General features: G+C 30.4%; 2 protein-coding genes across 3 annotated transcripts in view; both read right to left on the reverse strand.

Moving 5' to 3' along the window:
- LOC129907356 (proteasome inhibitor PI31 subunit) overlaps positions 1-17,438 on the reverse strand; it is a 313,952-nt gene that overhangs the window by 77,092 nt on the left and 219,422 nt on the right. The gene's annotated exons all lie outside the window — the stretch shown is intronic.
- The window catches only part of LOC129907335 (putative uncharacterized protein DDB_G0277255), a 206,187-nt gene continuing 205,598 nt past the window's right edge, over positions 16,850-17,438 (reverse strand). For both annotated transcript variants that reach the window (XM_055983482.1, XM_055983484.1), the window contains one exon: positions 16,850-16,984. The gene's annotated coding sequence lies outside the window, so the exon portion shown is untranslated. The remainder of the gene's footprint in view (positions 16,985-17,438) is intronic.

Here is a 17,438-nt window from a genome sequence, read left to right on the forward strand (position 1 = left end):
GCGATGGTGTTGGTTGGTGATGGTGGTGATGATGATGATGATGATGGAGGTGGTGGTAACGCGAATTCAGCAAAAATGAATTGCCTAATTAATTTAATAATCAAGGTACCTACCCAGCTTATGGTGTGGAAGATAGACTGAGAGGTTTTTTGTGCTACTGATTATTTTTGTGAAGATGAATTGTAATTTTTTATTACAGTATGTTTAACAAAGAAAGAAACTGCTGTGAAGAGAAACCAATATCGCATTTCGAATTTTTCATACTAGGTCACTGTGGCGTATACGTAATATTTTTTTTCTATAGGATTGCATTGGATTGCAAATAACTCAGCAATCATACCTTAAGAAACTTTTTAATTTCTTTAAAGCTTGTAGCTTCACTCAATGGATTTGGTGAAAGTTTTTTAAAATGCATTTTTTCGGATTTTTTTTTTCAAAAATCTTAGAAAAAATTAATTTGTAATTTTACTACTTAAATGAACTAACTTGTTCACAATGGACTCATATCTTTAAATCAAATCTTGTGTGGAGACTTTTTCTCCAACTTATCTGTTCAAAAGTCCAAATGTAAGAAAAAAAAAAAAATATTTTTGTTTGCAAATAACTGAGGAAGCCAACCTCAGAGGAACTTTTGGTTTTCAGTCATAAATAGAGCTTAAAGAGACCTTTCTTAAGATATCTCATTTGATGGATTTGGAGGAAGTTGTTAAAAATTATTTTTTTTCTTGAAAGGGGTTAACCTTGGATTTTTTTTTCGAAAATTTTCAAAAAATGGATTTTTAAATTTTTGTAGCTAAATGCATAGACCTGTTCACTATGAACTCTTATTTTCAATTCAAAACGTGTTTCGAGATTTTTTTTTTTGAAGTTATTGGCTTCCAAAGTCCAAATGTTTGAAAAAATCTATGTTTGCACGCAAATAACTCAGCAACCAGACCTTAAAGAAAATTTTGGTTTTCAGCCACAAACAGAGCTAAAAGAGACCTTTCATTTGATGGATTTGGAGGAAGTTGTTAAAAATTATTTTTTTTCTTGAAAGGGGTTAACCTCGGATTTTTTTTCGAAAGTCTTCAAAAAATGAATTTTTTAATTTTTGTACCTAAATGCATAGACCTGTTCACAATGAACATATATTTTTAATTCAAAACTTGTTTCGAGATTTTTTTTTCGAAGTTATCTGCTCCCAAAGTCCAAATGTTAGAAAAAAATCTATTTTTGAATGCTAATAACTCAGCAACCAGACCTCAAACAAAATTTTGGTTTTCAGTCATTAATAGAGCTAAGAAATACCTATCTTATGATGTCTCATTCGATGGATTTGGATTAAATTGTTTAAAATGCATTTTTTTTTGGAAAGGGGTTAACCTTGGATTTTTTCCGAAAATTTTCAAAAAATGTATTTTTTAATTTTTGTAGCTAAATGCATAGACCTGTTCACTATGAACTCATATCTTCAATTCAAAACGTGTTTCGAGGTTTTTTTCTGAAGTTATTGGCTTCCAAAGACCAAATGTTTGAAAAAATCTATGTTTGCATGCAAATAACTCAGCAACCATACCTCAAAGAAAATTTTGGTTTTCAGCCACTAACAGAGCTCAAAAAGACCTTTCTTATGATATCTCATTTGATAGATTTGGAAGAAGTTGTTACAAATTAATTTTTTCGGAAAGGGGTTAACCTTGGATTTTTTTCGAAAATCTTCAAAAACTTGATTTGTAATTTTTGTACCAGATGCATAAGATTGTTCACTATGAACTCATATCTTCAATGCAGAACTTATTTTGAGACTTTTTTAAATGCAATCTGCTTCTAAAGTTCAAATATTCGAAAAAAGTACCTACATTTGATTGCAAATAACTCAGCAACCAAAACTCTTAAGAACTTTTTCCTTTCAATACTTTATAGAGGTTAAAAATACCTTTCGCTTATTGTTGCATCCGATGGATTAGAAGGAATTATTTTTTAAATTTTTTATATCATAACCAACTCAAGGCAACTATCCTAACTAAAAAAGCCTACTTTTGGGCTCCACTTAGTTCAAAATTTAATATCCACTAAAAAAATGCTAAACTTATCTAAGAAGACATATTTCTTCTCACACATACTGTAAACGATTAATTTCAAACGGATATATTCTCTAAATCCAGGATTCTTCTTTATCCTCGAGGAGCTTTAGTTTGAATACACCATCTCTTCCTGGTTTTATTTATAGGTGGGGGGGATACTCTATTAACGGGCACATAGTTCTTCTTCATCTTCTTGTCTTGTGAGACTTGAGAGCACTTTTCATCTTTGAAATCCAACAACCAACTTGAGGGGGGTAACACAAGGCAAAGAGAATGCTGCTAGAACGGTTACATAATTTGTTTTCCGCCATAATTCATCAAGAGGCGACAAGAATATTTTTCTCTTTTAAGTTATGTCTGCCAAGATATTGCTGTTCTCGTTGTATAAATATAACGCGAATACGATATGCTTTCAAGACCACTCTTCTATAAGGCTGTCTATTATAGCCACTATAGAACTAGCCAACAAACTGTGTTGAAACTGAAACCGAAACCATCCTGAAAAGATGCAGAGCAGCCATCTAGAGAGACTTAGGAGTATAGAATTTGGAGACCTGAAGCGATTTTCGTGTGGCTAGTATTTGGTTAGCGCAAGTCTAATACTTTGCATGATAGTTTTTTAGAGGAAGATCAGGTGATTCCTGATTTTTGCGCGATTCCACCACCAGCACCATCTTGTATCAATTTGCTGTGTGCGCGCAAGCGCGTTCAAATCATATTCTAGAAGAACTGACATGTCCATTTGTATCTATCTTTCTGTTTAGTTGAATGTTGTTGTTGTGGTCAGAAAAGTGCTATTGGGGAAGGAAACATTGCGGATTATTGCTTGCGCTTGCCCACCAACACGCTTCATAGCTGACGACTTTTGGTGTAGGCTTTGTGCGCTTTTCAAGAGACTTCCATAGCCACAAAAGACTAATGGCTGAGCGTTTCTTTAAAGCCCGCAGCAATAATGATGATTAATTGAGTAAACGTCAGAAACGTGATGATATCGTAATTATTTTTACCTTTTGGGTTGTTTAGTTGGTGTTTTTTTAAACCCTCCAACTTCTCAAGCCCCGTTTGTCCAATTCATTCGATGACTTTTTTGATTTTAAATAAATTGTAATGCATTTTGGTGTACAGTTACTAGTTAGTTAGTAGGATTTTGTTGGTGTTATTTCAAAACCACCGGTAGTGAAGTGTCACTGACAAAAAACGCAAAAAAAAAGTCAACAAACTTGAGTCGCGGTTTTTAACTCAAACAATTTATTGACTCACTCAACTTATTTGCTGTAACGATTTATATCTTTTTTTTTTTTATTTTGATATCTTGGACTCTAGACTAGACATTTGTGAATAGTATTTATAGAGAGAGAGACACACACAGAAGCCGCTTTACTTTGACAGCTTGATGAAGGATAAATAGCAGAAAACGCGTGACATAAAATTGTTGTGGCTCTCTATTAATTACACCTGACGCGGCCGGCGCCTAAGGCGCCTTCGTGATGCATGTTAGTAGACAAGGCCTTTTTTGTTTTGGTTTTTTTTTTTAAAGCAGAGGCATGTCTTTACTATGGTCCTTAGGGTAAATGCCATCAATGTTTTGTGTTTGTGTTACTCACTTTTTGGTGCTCATAGTCACGCTAGAGGTGTACAAAAGTATTATTATCTTTACTTAGAGAGGTAGTATAAGGTCTCTAATCAGTATAGAAGAGTTTGTGTGTTGGTAACATACCCGTTTATTAGTCTTGCCTGAAGTTATAGACATTCCCTTGAGAAAAGACACAAAGATGTATACATCAATTAAAGGGGGAAACAAAAATTTATATGAATAAATGTTGGGTTTTGTGTCCTAAAGGTTCCATCTGGTGCATTCAGAGAACAACAATTATTGTACAAAAATTATAATTTGAGGTGCGTGACATTGAATGCATTACATAGATATGCACAGTGGGATGGCATGTATTTGTGGATATGGAAAATAAGAAAATTAGAGAAACTATTAAAATGGAACATGTTAAGGAAAATGTCTTGCATTTTTAAGAATTTTTTTATAGAAAACAAAAATTAATATTGAAAAAAAAAAAAAATCGATTTTTAAAAAACGTATTGATTGGACAATGTTCCGTGTTTAACAGACTGCTATTATTTAAGGAAATTGGTAAAAAGTATAGCAAAAAATGAAAATTCGTGGTAGTCCTTGCAACAAAAGTCATTTTGATCGGCTTTGTGTATAAAAAGTTAAATAGACTATAAGCCTTACAATACACTGAGGGAAAAAACAACTTAAAATCAACGAAAACCAAGTTGATTTAACTATTTTTCGGAATGAAATATCTTTAGTTTAAAGTGGTTTGCCGTTATAAAATATCTTTAAATCAAAGTTGTTTCAACTTTGAAAAAAAGCATCAATTTATAAAAAAAAAAAGAAAAAATTCGCAGCCACTGGGGATCGAACCTGTAACCCTTGGATCACTTGGCGAATGCTTTAACAACATGCTATCTCAAATAAGAGTGATACAATGCAACAAAAGCTGAAGTCCGACAAAAATTAAAAAATCATGTGTGCAATTCACACGTGTTTGAAGTGAAACCTTAAAAATCATTTAGAAAAAATATAACTTTTTTTATTCCATCACTTTTTTTATATGACAACCTACCATAAATTTTATACCATACCACCCAATTAGTTTTCATAAAAAAAAGCAAAACAATCAATTTCTTTTCAATTTTCTCTTCTAACGCCATTAAATCATTTAAAAAAAAAAAAATAAACCTATAATAAATTTTATGTCAATTGGTATTATTTCACCTTTTATATGACGATTCAATCATATTTCTACCATGCCTACACAAAAAGGAAGAATTGTTTAAAGCCAACCATATCGAAATTTCAAACTGAGATAACGGTACTTCCTCTACTGCTGGCTGGTTCTCGGCAACAAACCTTCACAGGTGTTTTGAGGTATTTTTCAAGTTTTTCAATTAAAGATTATATAACGTGTTTAGAAAAAGAACATCTTTTCACCGTTATCTCAGAATTTTGAACAAGAAATTATTTGAAATTTTGCACAATCATAATTTATTTAATTACTTATGTACTGTATTAATTTCATTCATCTATCTACATATTAAAACAAAAAAGTTATGATCAATTGATTTTTCGTGTCGCTTTTTCGTTTCATCTTGTTTCAAATGACTACGATACTAAAGAAGTTTTCACTTCAAAAAAATTTCTAACGTTGTTTTAATTTTAATTTAAAGATGTTTCATGTAAGTTTTTTCAACATTGAATCAACGTTGAACATATTACATTGTACGTTGCGTTTTTTCCCTCAGTGTAGTCATCGAAAGCAAAAGCGGCCAAATTTTTTTTAGATAAACCACACTTCAGTTAGTCAAGCTATACCATTGATTTGATGCTCTTCGAAAAACTTCGTGTTTCTTTTATAGCACCAGCTGCTAATTATAGTTCCACCCGCATGATTGCCCAAAACCAATGAAAATATCATTTATCCTAACTGTCTTTGCAAAAGTTAAATATATTTAACTTTGCTAGTCGCTGATTATTTTTGACCGACTGAAGACATCAGTTCCAGACCCGAAGCGGTGTGGTGTGGATTTGGTTTTGGACGGTTTGTACAAAAAATCGAAGAAAACTTTTGAGCGATCATAATTTAAGAGTTAGGAAATCTTTATATGCTGTTGAAAGTACTTAATAATTATTCGAGTCTTTTCCCAAGTGGTAAAACATGAAAAATCCGGAGAAATATGCAATATTTGACACTCAGCGAAAGATAAGAATAGAATTTCAATTTGTTTTTTAAAAGATTGATAAAACAGACTAGGCAATAATCATTGCTCCTCAAGACAGAAACAACTGAAGATATTTCGGACAATAAAAAATATATCGGAAAGATTTACTCAGGGCTTGAAAAAAAGAAAACAGTTCTTATAAAAATCGCTACTAATATATATAAAAGATTAAGGTCCGAAGTAGTAGTAGTAGTAGTAGAATAATGTTTAAAACAACGGCTCTAACGGTTTTGAAGCTAAACTAAATAATATGTTTTTATTCAATAAAAATCGAATTTTATGTTTTATTAATTTTGTTTTAACCAAATTTGTGAATAGAAAGTCTTAAAAGCTTAAGTAACTTGAACTCTTAGACGAGGGCTCACGTGACCCAGTCTTGAATTTTTTTTAAATAATATTTTATACATTTATAAACATTCTTCAAAAATAAAACAAAAAATGGTATGCTACTAAATAAAAGCAAATAAAAAAAGTTTAAAAGCTAATTTTCAAAAATTCATTTGAGTTTCGATTTTTTTTTTTTATTTTTTTTTTTGATTTTTAATTTTGCTTGATTTTATATTATAAACATTAAAATTATACCAATAACCAATCAGTGGTACAAAAATTAAGGTATTATTTTTCTCACAAAAACTAATCTCATGAAAGAATATTTTGATGGTTATGTTTTATTTATGCAAATTCCTTTGTGGATAGTCAATTCACCTAAAATGTCAAGCCCAAAGTGGCATTTATTAACTTAAATAACGTAAAAGCTTAAATTTTCAGCTGTTTCAACTTTTAACCCTTTCGGTACCAGCGTTACTCTCATGTAACACATCTTTGAAAATTCGTAAAAATCCAAAATCCATTAAATAATTTTTTAGGTTTCGATGGCTTAATTGAAAGATAATAATGCCTAGTAACTGGATTAGTACAAAAAATTAGTCAAAAATCATGCTTTTAATTTTTTTTTTAATCGAAAAAAGGACTGAAATCCACATTATTTTTTTTTACAAAAAAAAATTTTTTTTATATACATGCTCATAATTTTGAAAAAAAGATATAAAAAATGTTAATCCAGAAAGTGTTTTGTGTTTTGGCTTAAAAGAAGTAGCATACATTATTTGTTCTGTAAAAAGTTATTTCCTCAGTTGTCCGACTTTTTTTGGTGCTCATAGGCAGTAACAATTTTACTTGCATAAGGTCCATTTTCTTCGATTCGGCAAGCTATAGTTTGTATACGTTTAGTTTAAGGCATACTTACGCAAATCATCCATTTTGGAAAAAAAGGAGGTCTCCTTAAGGCTATCTCGAAGTGTTTACGAGAAGCCTTGTAAATATAAGTTAAAGAAGACCTTTATAAGACCTGTTTGAACCGTTCTAAAGAAGCCTTGTATTTTCAAGTGACAGAAGGCTTTCATAAGACCTGTTCCAAGAGGTTCTTGTGAGTATGCAATGTTTTCATCTCTTAAGTATGCAATGTTTTTCACCAGTAAGTATGCAAAGTTTTTATCCTGCAGATATGCAATGTTTGTAACGCTTTAGAAAAAAAAAATGCATTTTTATGTGAGGGTTCAATTAGCTCCCTTTTTTCTACTCATCTTTAAAATTCGAGTATGGTCCACTAGGTAAGGTGCTGGCTTGGTATGCAGAGGTACGTGGGATCGATTCCTGGCAGGGGCATGTGAAAAATAAAAAATGTGTGAAAAAGCAGTGGAATTTCCAAAAAAGGAGAAAAAACAAAATAGGAAAAAATTAAAATAAATAAAATGAAAAATGCAAAATAGAATAAAAATAAAAATAATGAAATAAAATTCAATAATTTTTTTTATGCATAAATTCAACACCTTATTACAACTTCTATAAGGCCTTATTATAACATCCTACGCAAGTAATCCGGTTTGTGCATTAGATAAACCCTCTGCAGGAAGACTTCCGTAAGGCCATTTTTAGCTGTTTGTCACAACCTATTAACTTGTGGATTACCTGTGAAGGAAAGTCCTATGCAGTTTCGGTAAAATGCCCCAAAATGATTTGTATAAGACCTGTCCTTCTTCTAATGCAAGTCAGAAAATAGCTTGCATTGACCCTTATGAAAGCTAAATTGTTACTTGGGGTTACTTACATGTACATAACATGAGAATAACACATTAGGTTTGCTAGTTATTATTTTGGAACATAACTTTTTGCTATTCATATTTCTTAGTTGTGATGTTTTTGACACGATAATACTGAAAAAAACATTTTTTATATTGATTTTCATAGCTTGGGTACGCCACAACCGAAAATCCAAAATCTGAGTATGCAGGAATTTGTTGCTAATTTGTTACCCCAATCTCGAATTTGTTGCTCCACAGATTTAAGGGGTAAAGGGGGGAGCAACAAATTCAGGATTGGGGTAACAAATTAGCAACAAATTACTGTATACTTATTTTTCTGAACTTTTGAGTATTACGTGTTTTTGCGTTTTCTCCTTTCATCCACATATGTTCCACAAATGCATTCAAGTTCCACAAGGCATTTTGGACATGAAGGGATTGGAATAAAAACTTGATATGGACCTTCAAAGATTATAAATATTGCCTTATTCCGTGTTCAACTTTACAGATTGTCTTTTATAAACTCCCATTAAAAAAAAAACTGCGGAAGCTTCAGTACCAGATAAAAAAATCAATTAAAAAGCAGCATGAAAAAAACATTTGTTTATCTCAATATCTCTGAACTTACATGTAACTTTGTATCTACTAATTGTTAAATTATTTATGTTCTTTTTTTTGTATTCCAACTCTCAAAATTTAATGCTAATTTAAAACATTTCTATATTTATTTAAAAAAAAAAAACATGTTCGACTACAATCACCCATAATCTACCTCATCAATATACACCAACAAGCAGCAGTTTTTTTTTTATACACCCATAGGTATTATAAGAGATTGACAAGCCAAATTGACATAATTCCACCTCGATGACGATGTCGACGACGACAACAAACCACATAATGTCACCAGCACACTTCCTCGGTCAATTAATTGGTATCAAAGAGCAACATTCCAATGGCCGCAACATTCCAACAAGTCGACATATTATACTCTCGTTGGTCCCGTACAAATGTAGGCAATGCAACAATATAACGAACGGACGGTCGCGTCGATTAAAATGCATCTCGTCAATCTCTCCGCCATTAACACCTCCCTAATGCCCTCTACCGGTGTAATGTGATTTCCTTCTTTACTTACCGCACTACTCTGACTCTGAAACGGCATCCAAGTTGCTATAGCAAATGAATTAAGATTAAGACAAAACCCCACCTCGGGGATAATCTGCCATGTTGCGAGGAGGCTGCAACAACACAGCAGCACAAGAGGATGCATTTCAATCTGGGCCGGCAACAATGCGACGCTGGCTGCCCCGGCGCGCGAGTTTATGCGCAAATCTCATGCATATTTTTTTCTGGTTTTCACACCCACAGGCGTCACCTTTTTGCTTTTGGAACTTGTTTAGAAGAGGTCCTCAACGAAGTTGAAGTTGAAGTCGTATAGAGTCGTGCTGTACCGGCTTGACTCAAGATCATGTTAAGCGACAAAAGCTGGACATAAAATCCACGACGTTGTTGTTTTTGTGGATCACCATCATCACAAAGTTCTAAAACTCTCTAGTATGTTTCAAGCCAAAGGCTAAAATAGGCATCATTTTAAATAGCTTCTCGCAGCTCTTTGACTCTTTCAAACCTTAAACCTTTATTTTTTTAGAGAAAATAGGAAAAAATTGGAACCCAAAATGTCTGTCGGAATTGCAAGGATGGAGAGCAATAAATTCATAGGGTTCCCGGTTATCGGTTTGAATGTTTGGTCACATCTTTGTGTGTTGTCGGTTGTTGGTTGGACTGCGCAGCGGGAATATATGTACGCCAGAAGTTTCATAGATTTTTCCGCATTTGTGCTGTTTTCGGTGGGGAAAAAACCGCCATTTCTTCTGTGTTCCTACCATCATCATCATCAGTTCATCAATTGTGTTGCTCGAACTGTTGCAAAGTCCAAATGTACGCAGATATACAACAAAGAGTTCAGATGTGTTATGGAATTCCAAAGAAAATATACATACAAAGGTGCTTTTGGTTGATCGTGTTTCTCGGTGGAATTATTTCGTTATGGATGGGGACCATGGCGGATCGCATCGATTTATCCAGCCAGGGTTACATATGGATACAGTAAGGGTCGACCTTTTCTAGTTTTTGTATGTAACCTACGGGCGGATTTTCTTGCTTTTTTAATTCAGTCAATCGTTCGATTAAGAGGTGGTGACGATATAGTTTCCTTGGTAAAGTATTAAAAATGTAAGAAAAGACTTGCTCATTATTTCTTGAGTTGGTTTTTGTTTAAAGCCTTAAGGAATTAAATCGTGGTTCTACTTGTTAAAGGCTTTTTTTTTTATTGATGTTAATAGTCTGGACTTTATGACACTGGCCCATGGGTGGAATTTAAATCGAAGGAATGTTGATTTTTTTGATGTTTTTTTTCTTTGAATATTAATGCTAAATGTTTTAGACAAAGAAGTAAGAAAGTGTTAAATGTTAATCTTAACTATTAGGGTCAGTTGTCAAAAAAAAAAAAATTGTTTTGGCTCAGATTAGAATTCTCAAACGAACTCCAAGCTTATCGCATTTGTATAACATGGCTGAATTTTACTTTAGTTGTTCTTTATTTTGCAGGGTACAATATCTTTAAGACATAAATGGTTATTGAACTCTTAGATTTATGTAACTAAACTAAATATTTTGGCTTTTTTTAACATGCGACAGACCGTACCGAAAAAATTGTCTTTGTGATAAAAAAACAAATTTTAATTAATGCTTTCTTCGGGAAATAATAAATTTTGTAGAGTTTGTTGAAACATAATTTTTTTATTTCAAACATAACCCCATAATATATATGGGAGAAAACCGGATTTCCGGAGAAATAAAAAATTAAAACAGATGAATTTAGTAACAAAAATTCTGCTCACTAGTGGCGGGTCTTGCAGTTAGAAGCATACCATTTGTTAAGAATGAAAATCTTGACCTTTCGAACTCAAAATCGACATTTTTTGAGTTTTAAAACTATCCATATCAACGTTCGATATGTAAATCACTTAACTTGTAATAGCTGAAGGTTTTGATGTATACACCCAGGTCACAACTTTTTTTTCTGCCTGACCATAAAATAGTGCTGACTATTAATAAGATGCGACTATTTTAATAGTATGTATTTTTGGTCGCTGAAATCTAATCCGAAGACCGTTTCACTTGATCACGTCAGGTTTTCTAGATAACCTAAAACAGTGTTCACAAAAACCCTGAAATGAAAATCTTTTTTGATGTTATCTCGAAAACATAACGTGATAGTTCGAAATAGATTTCGAATATGGTTTCACAAACCCGAAAAACATATACAAATAGTCTATCAAAAAATTTTCTTTCAGTGAACTGAAAATTTTGAAAAGTTTTTATAATTTTTTTTTAAACTTTGAAATCAAATATCTTTCAAAAGGTCGAATATAAGACCTTTATTGTGGAACAATATGTTTCCTACAAGAGTATGTCTTGATCATTTGATTATTAGAATTTTTCAACATGTTACAAAATTACGAACAAAAAACTAGTTTTTTGTTAGATAATCGAAAAAGTGTAATAAGGACTTTTTTGTAGAGCGTTCAATTTCCTACAAGAATATGTAAAGAAATTTGCTAAAAAGTCGATTTATTAATATATATTTTTTTTGTACTAGAAGATTGATGTAAAAATAGAAAATTGCGAAGCGGAGGATCTTCCCATTAATATAAAGAGTTCATATTTGGTGAGTATATTCTAGAGGTGCCTAGCAATTTTTCAGAGTATAAATAAATAAAAAAAAAAGAATTTCAATTTTTTTGAACCACCCTTATATAGATTAAAATGAACTCTGATAAAAATTGTTTCCTACCTTAGATAGTGTCACTTCTGAAATGCAGTAAAGATTTTAATAGCTACGAAATTTTGCAACGAAGTGTAAACCCATTTTTTCAATTAGGGTAACTTCGGGCATTACGGCGCACCGGGCATTATGGCGCACCTCTCAACTACCACACTTCCAATACTCAAATTTAAATAAAACCAATGCAGAAACGTTGGTCTTCGTTAAACACTAGCTTTGTGACGATCGCAGGTCAGTGCTATTATTTTTGTGATAAACAAAAAAGAAAACAAAAAAAATATACCGGTTCTGGGTTCCAATATAATATCGCTTTGTTTTTGTTTGTGTGTATCTCGGTAACTATACAGTGCACGTGTTTGTTGTCAAGAGTGGAATGCAGAGTACAGTTTTGGTTTGGTTATATAACTTGTAATATTTAAAATGAAGTAAGAATTGTGTTTGGTTTTTGGTGTTTTGTGAATATGTGTATATTTGCAATATGGCGCAGATGCAATAAGGGCATTATGGCGCTACATTATACCCGACTGCGCCATAATGCCCGTAAAACTAATTTCAAAAGTAATTAACATAATATCTCTGCATTTTTTTAAATTTGAAATTAACTTCAATTTAACGTTAATTTTATGAAACTTATTTACAATTATATTTCAGAAATGCCAAATATACGTAAAAAAAGTAAAGGGCTCCGAAGTAAATGGGGTTCGCCATATTGCCCGTACATAGGGCAATATGGTTTTTTTTGGACTATTTTTAATTTAATGTATTTTTTGTTAAAAAGCTTGAATATTGATTCTTAAATAATTTATTTATGTTACGTTTTTTATGAAATTTAATTTAAAAAAATGATTGAAGTAAAAATTGTTGTCGGTAGGAAAGTTTTTTGAGTTTGTGCTTAGGTATGCCATAATGCCCTAATTTACCCTAGTTTTTAAAGTTTTTTTTCACTTCACTTTGATATCATTTTATTGAAAAAAAAAAAAAACACGTAAATGAGTATTAATTTTATTATAAGGCTAATTATTATTAGAGCCTAGTTTATATTTATAAAAAAAAATTATTTTTCCATAAAAAAGAATACTGAAAATCCTAATTAAAAAAAATGAGTGAATTAAAAAAAAAAACAAATTTTTAATACAAAATTAATTCAAGTGTTTTAAATGACCCTGAAAGTAGCAGACAACAGACAAAAAAAATCTTTGGCAGCGGATATCTACACAGAGAAAAATATGACCCGCTAAAAACTAACAGATTGCCATATTGTTTTACCGCCCATACATTTCATAAGGAAATCTTATTAAAATCAACGATTAATAAGGTTTTTTTAAGGAGATTTCTTATTATTTTTATAGAGAAAATCTTATTAAAATTTTACTGAAAAGTTGATTTTTTTTTGCAACTTAGCACTAGAACAAAAATCGCGATCAATATTTTCATGGCAGGTTGGTTCAGGTGGTAAGGTGAGCGACTAATGATTTGAAGTCTCCAGTTCGATTCCCAGTCTGGTCATCGTTTTTTTTTATTTTTTTGCAGATTTTAAAACAATAAGGAAAACCCGATTGTTTTAATAAGGTTTCCTTCTTGGATGAAAACCATAGAGAAATCTTATTGTTTTTGTTCTATTTTATGTGGTCTATTTTTCTCTGTGTAAGAAACAAGAATAAAAAATGGATTTCTTTAAATGGAGATTTGTTGTAATTTTGATTTTGAATATGTGCCATTTTTTTTTTTTTTTATTTCGGTAATGTGTAAAATTTTACAGTAAAAATAAAACTTTAGCAAGCTCTCCTGGGCTAACGAATGGACATTATTTAATGAAATTGAAACAGTATACTTACTTTTCAAAACTCTAAATGTGCTATTTCTTAGTTTTTTGATTTTTTGCTCAGGTCATTTGGCATAGTCATTTTTGAGGAAGTTATAAACTTCCTCAAAAATGACTATTTTTGAGCAAATAAAAAATATACATAAAGTATTTTGAATGATCGACATGTGCTATTTTTTAAAATTTTTAAATTTTGTAATGGGTGATTTTAAATTTCAAAAAAACTAATTTTTTAAAGTTTGGCCGCGGATATAAAAGCCAATATTACTTACAAATTTTTTTTTTAAATATGCAAGTATTTGTTTTTTCAAAACCTACATGTGATTTTTATTTAGATTTTCAAATTTTGAATTTTAAATTTTTAAAAAACTTAATTTTAAAAATTTTGGCCGCGGATTTAAAAGCCTATATTACTTAAAAATTTTTTAAAAAATATGCATATATTTGTTTTTTTTTTTCAAAACCTACATGTTCTATTTTTTAGATTTTCAAGTTTTGAACTTTTTAATTTTAAATTAAAAAAAAACTTAATTTTAAAAATATTATTAAAAAAAAAAAAACAAAAATATAATAATCCAGTCAAATAAGGGTTTAACCTCGGAATGAATGCTAATAGAAATTTTTTTTGTTCAATACCTTCGTTTTGGCATTCTATAACATACCTCAAAAGTCTAGAAAAATCTCATGCCCGCAAGTCGCGATTTTGAAGGTCAAAGCGCGAAATGGAGATTTTTAAAATTAGCAAAAATAGACGATGGTATTATATACACAAGGTATTTTTTAATGCTGATTCCAAAACACATCCTGGAACATCCTGTGTATTTGCTGCGTCACTATAGAATGGAGAAGATCTACAATTTTCTGCTGAGTCTGAACGTACACACTTACTGTTTGTAAGATCAAACTTTAACGGTCACTGTGGCGTATGTGGAACATTTTATTCATTTGAATAAAAGTGATGATTAATGCAATTTTTTTTGTTTCGCTAAACAAATATTTAATAAAATCAATTTAATTTGATTTCTATATTTTGTTTGTACAATAAGTTTTCAAAGAAAACCAAAAATGTATTTTAGTTTTGATGATATTTCATTTTTTCGAATTTTGACATGCCTCGACTAAGGAAAATGAGTTAGTAAGCCATAAAAACTTCAAATTTGAAATGACATGATTTCGAACTCATTATTTGCATAAAATGACAAATGAGCTAGGAAATAAAGTGACTGAAGTGTTCACCGTAAAGAATTGGTTGCGTTTGTCAATACTCAATATCTAAGCTGTTTCAGTGCAAATCTAAAATTTGTATGGGCAATTATCTCATTTTCTCTTGTCAAAACAGGCTATAACGGTGATTTCTCCTGATCCTGACGATTTTGAAAAACAATGAAATTTATAGTATGTTTTTTTCATTTGTGCAGTGACTTTAATACTAATTCATTAGATAATGATAGTTTTAATATTAGTAGAAAATCTGGACATCAAATTGTTTTTATATCCAAAATTGCATTTCAAATGCTTGCGTTTGGTTTCTTCATGCTCTAATTTCCTTACCTTGTCACTTTCTATTAATTTTCAATGAAAAAAAAAACCAACAATTTAAATTTAAACAAAGAATTTTTCACATTTTATTTAATTTGTATAACTACCAGAGTAATTTATGTATTTCATTTTCTTTAATTAAGATTTACATATCTACGTTTTTTTTTTTTGTTTTATTTTGTTTTTGTGATCAATCATGAGCATCATGATAATTATGATGTGACCATTAAACACATTTTTTTCTGTTCACACATTATATATTTTATTTTTTTGTTTTTATTTAATATAAATCTATGTATATATGTATTCTACAAAATAATTAAATACGAATATTATATTATTATAATGTATTGTAAGTTTATATAAGAAACATCAAATTTATGTATGTGACTTCAAGAAAAAAAAAAAAAAAATCAAAAAAATAAAAAAATAAATCTAAGCTAGTTACCGATTTCAGAAAAAGGCAGTTAATATATGAATACAAGTTGTTTTCAGATTTTTTTTTTGTAATATTTTTAAATATCTAATAAATGTATTTTTTTTTTTTCGTTTTTTTTATTTTTATTTTTTAATTAAAATATAAGAGTTGATTTTTATTTTTTTTTTAATTTACCATAAAATTAAAATCACAATAAAATAGACTTGAAAACTTATTTATTAAATTCCTAACTAAAACAAAAAATAAAATAGAAAATAAAATAAAAAAACTCTGTGGTTTTGGATATTTATCATCTTTTTTTTATTTTTTGTTTTTAGATTAAGTTAAATTGTTTTTTTATTTATCTTTAAATGAATGGAAATGAACAAAAAATATATGAATTCAGTGTTTAGTGACAATAGAAGGATTCAAGTGAGTTGAGACACATTTTTATGAGTTTGGTTTGACTTTTTTTTTGTTTTAATTTTCTTTTTAAATAATAAAAAAACATATAATAAAAATCGAACTAAACTGAAAACGACAATAAACTGACGATAAAAAAAAATGTCCTTAATATTTTTTGTTTTCCTTCTAAAAAGAGTCTAAATTTGACTAGACTCAAATTGAAGAAAATTTCGTTTATAAGAAAAAATCTTATATAAATAATAAAAACGCTTAAAATTAAGATTTTTTAAATTTTGTTCCAAGAAAATCAAATTAAATTAAAAAAAAGAAGCTAATATTAAATTTACCCTGAATATAATTATGGCTTCAAAACACTTTTAAATATTTTTTTTTTTTACATCTCATGGATAAATATTTTTTTATTTTATTTTATTTTTTTTTTCAAAAAAATTCACTTCACGGGTCAGGAAAAAAAAAGAATTATTCACGAATATCTTGTCAGCATGATGTTGGGTTGTTGTTTTGTTGTTGTTGTTTAGATGGCGTTGATGGCGCGGTGTTGATGTTAAGATGATGAGAGATGAAGAGATGTGCCAATTTATTATCCTCGAATAAAATAGAAGGAACAATAGGCAGCACACAGCTGCTTCTCAATACCGACAACCGACAAGAGTCTTCGTCGTGGTCGCAGCCTATATTTTAATTGGGAATGCTGTCAGTTGAGTGCCCTATGCAACACGATTGATGTGGAGGTGGCAATGGAGGTGGTTTAGATTTTTTATTTGGAGGACCCTTATTTTTGATGTTGTCACCTGGGATGCATTTCTCATGCATCACGCGGTAGAGGAGCAATTGCACTTCGTGTTCGTGTTGATTATATTTTTTCGGGATTAAGTGGGATGGTGATTTTTTTTCTCTAGTTTTTTTTTTTTTTTAGTTGCATTTTCTTGGAGTTCAGTCATCGTTTTATTTATGTGTCGTTTTCAAAAGCGATGAAAAAGGAAGCTGCAAACATATAAGAATAATTTTTTTTTTCAAATTAATTAACATACAAAATTTTGAAATAGTTAAAAGGGTACAATGATGCCAATTAATTTTATGATTTTGTGCTGAAGAAAAAAGACCTAAAAGACAGTTCAAGTGGTTATGTGGAACTCAGGCGGATATAGTACAGCAAGGCTTTGACCCAAAGAGAGTATAATAAGCTACAACTTGATGGGCATGCTGAGGATAAGTTTTTTTTTCGGTTTTTCTTATGTCTTGAGGAGTGTTTATATTGATGGAATATAAAATTTCAATTAAAGCTGTTTTATATGGTTTGTAAAGTTAAAAAAAGTCTAGACTTATTTTTTGTTTGTGCAAAAATAACAATCCTCGAAAGTGTGTAAATGCGAAATAAGTTGTCTGTTTTCCTTTCTGTTTGTCTTTTATAGTGTATCTTTGTGAGTATATTTCTGTC

The sequence above is a fragment of the Episyrphus balteatus genome, chromosome 1, assembly GCF_945859705.1.
Source record: "Episyrphus balteatus chromosome 1, idEpiBalt1.1, whole genome shotgun sequence".
Lineage (NCBI taxonomy): Eukaryota > Metazoa > Arthropoda > Insecta > Diptera > Syrphidae > Episyrphus > Episyrphus balteatus.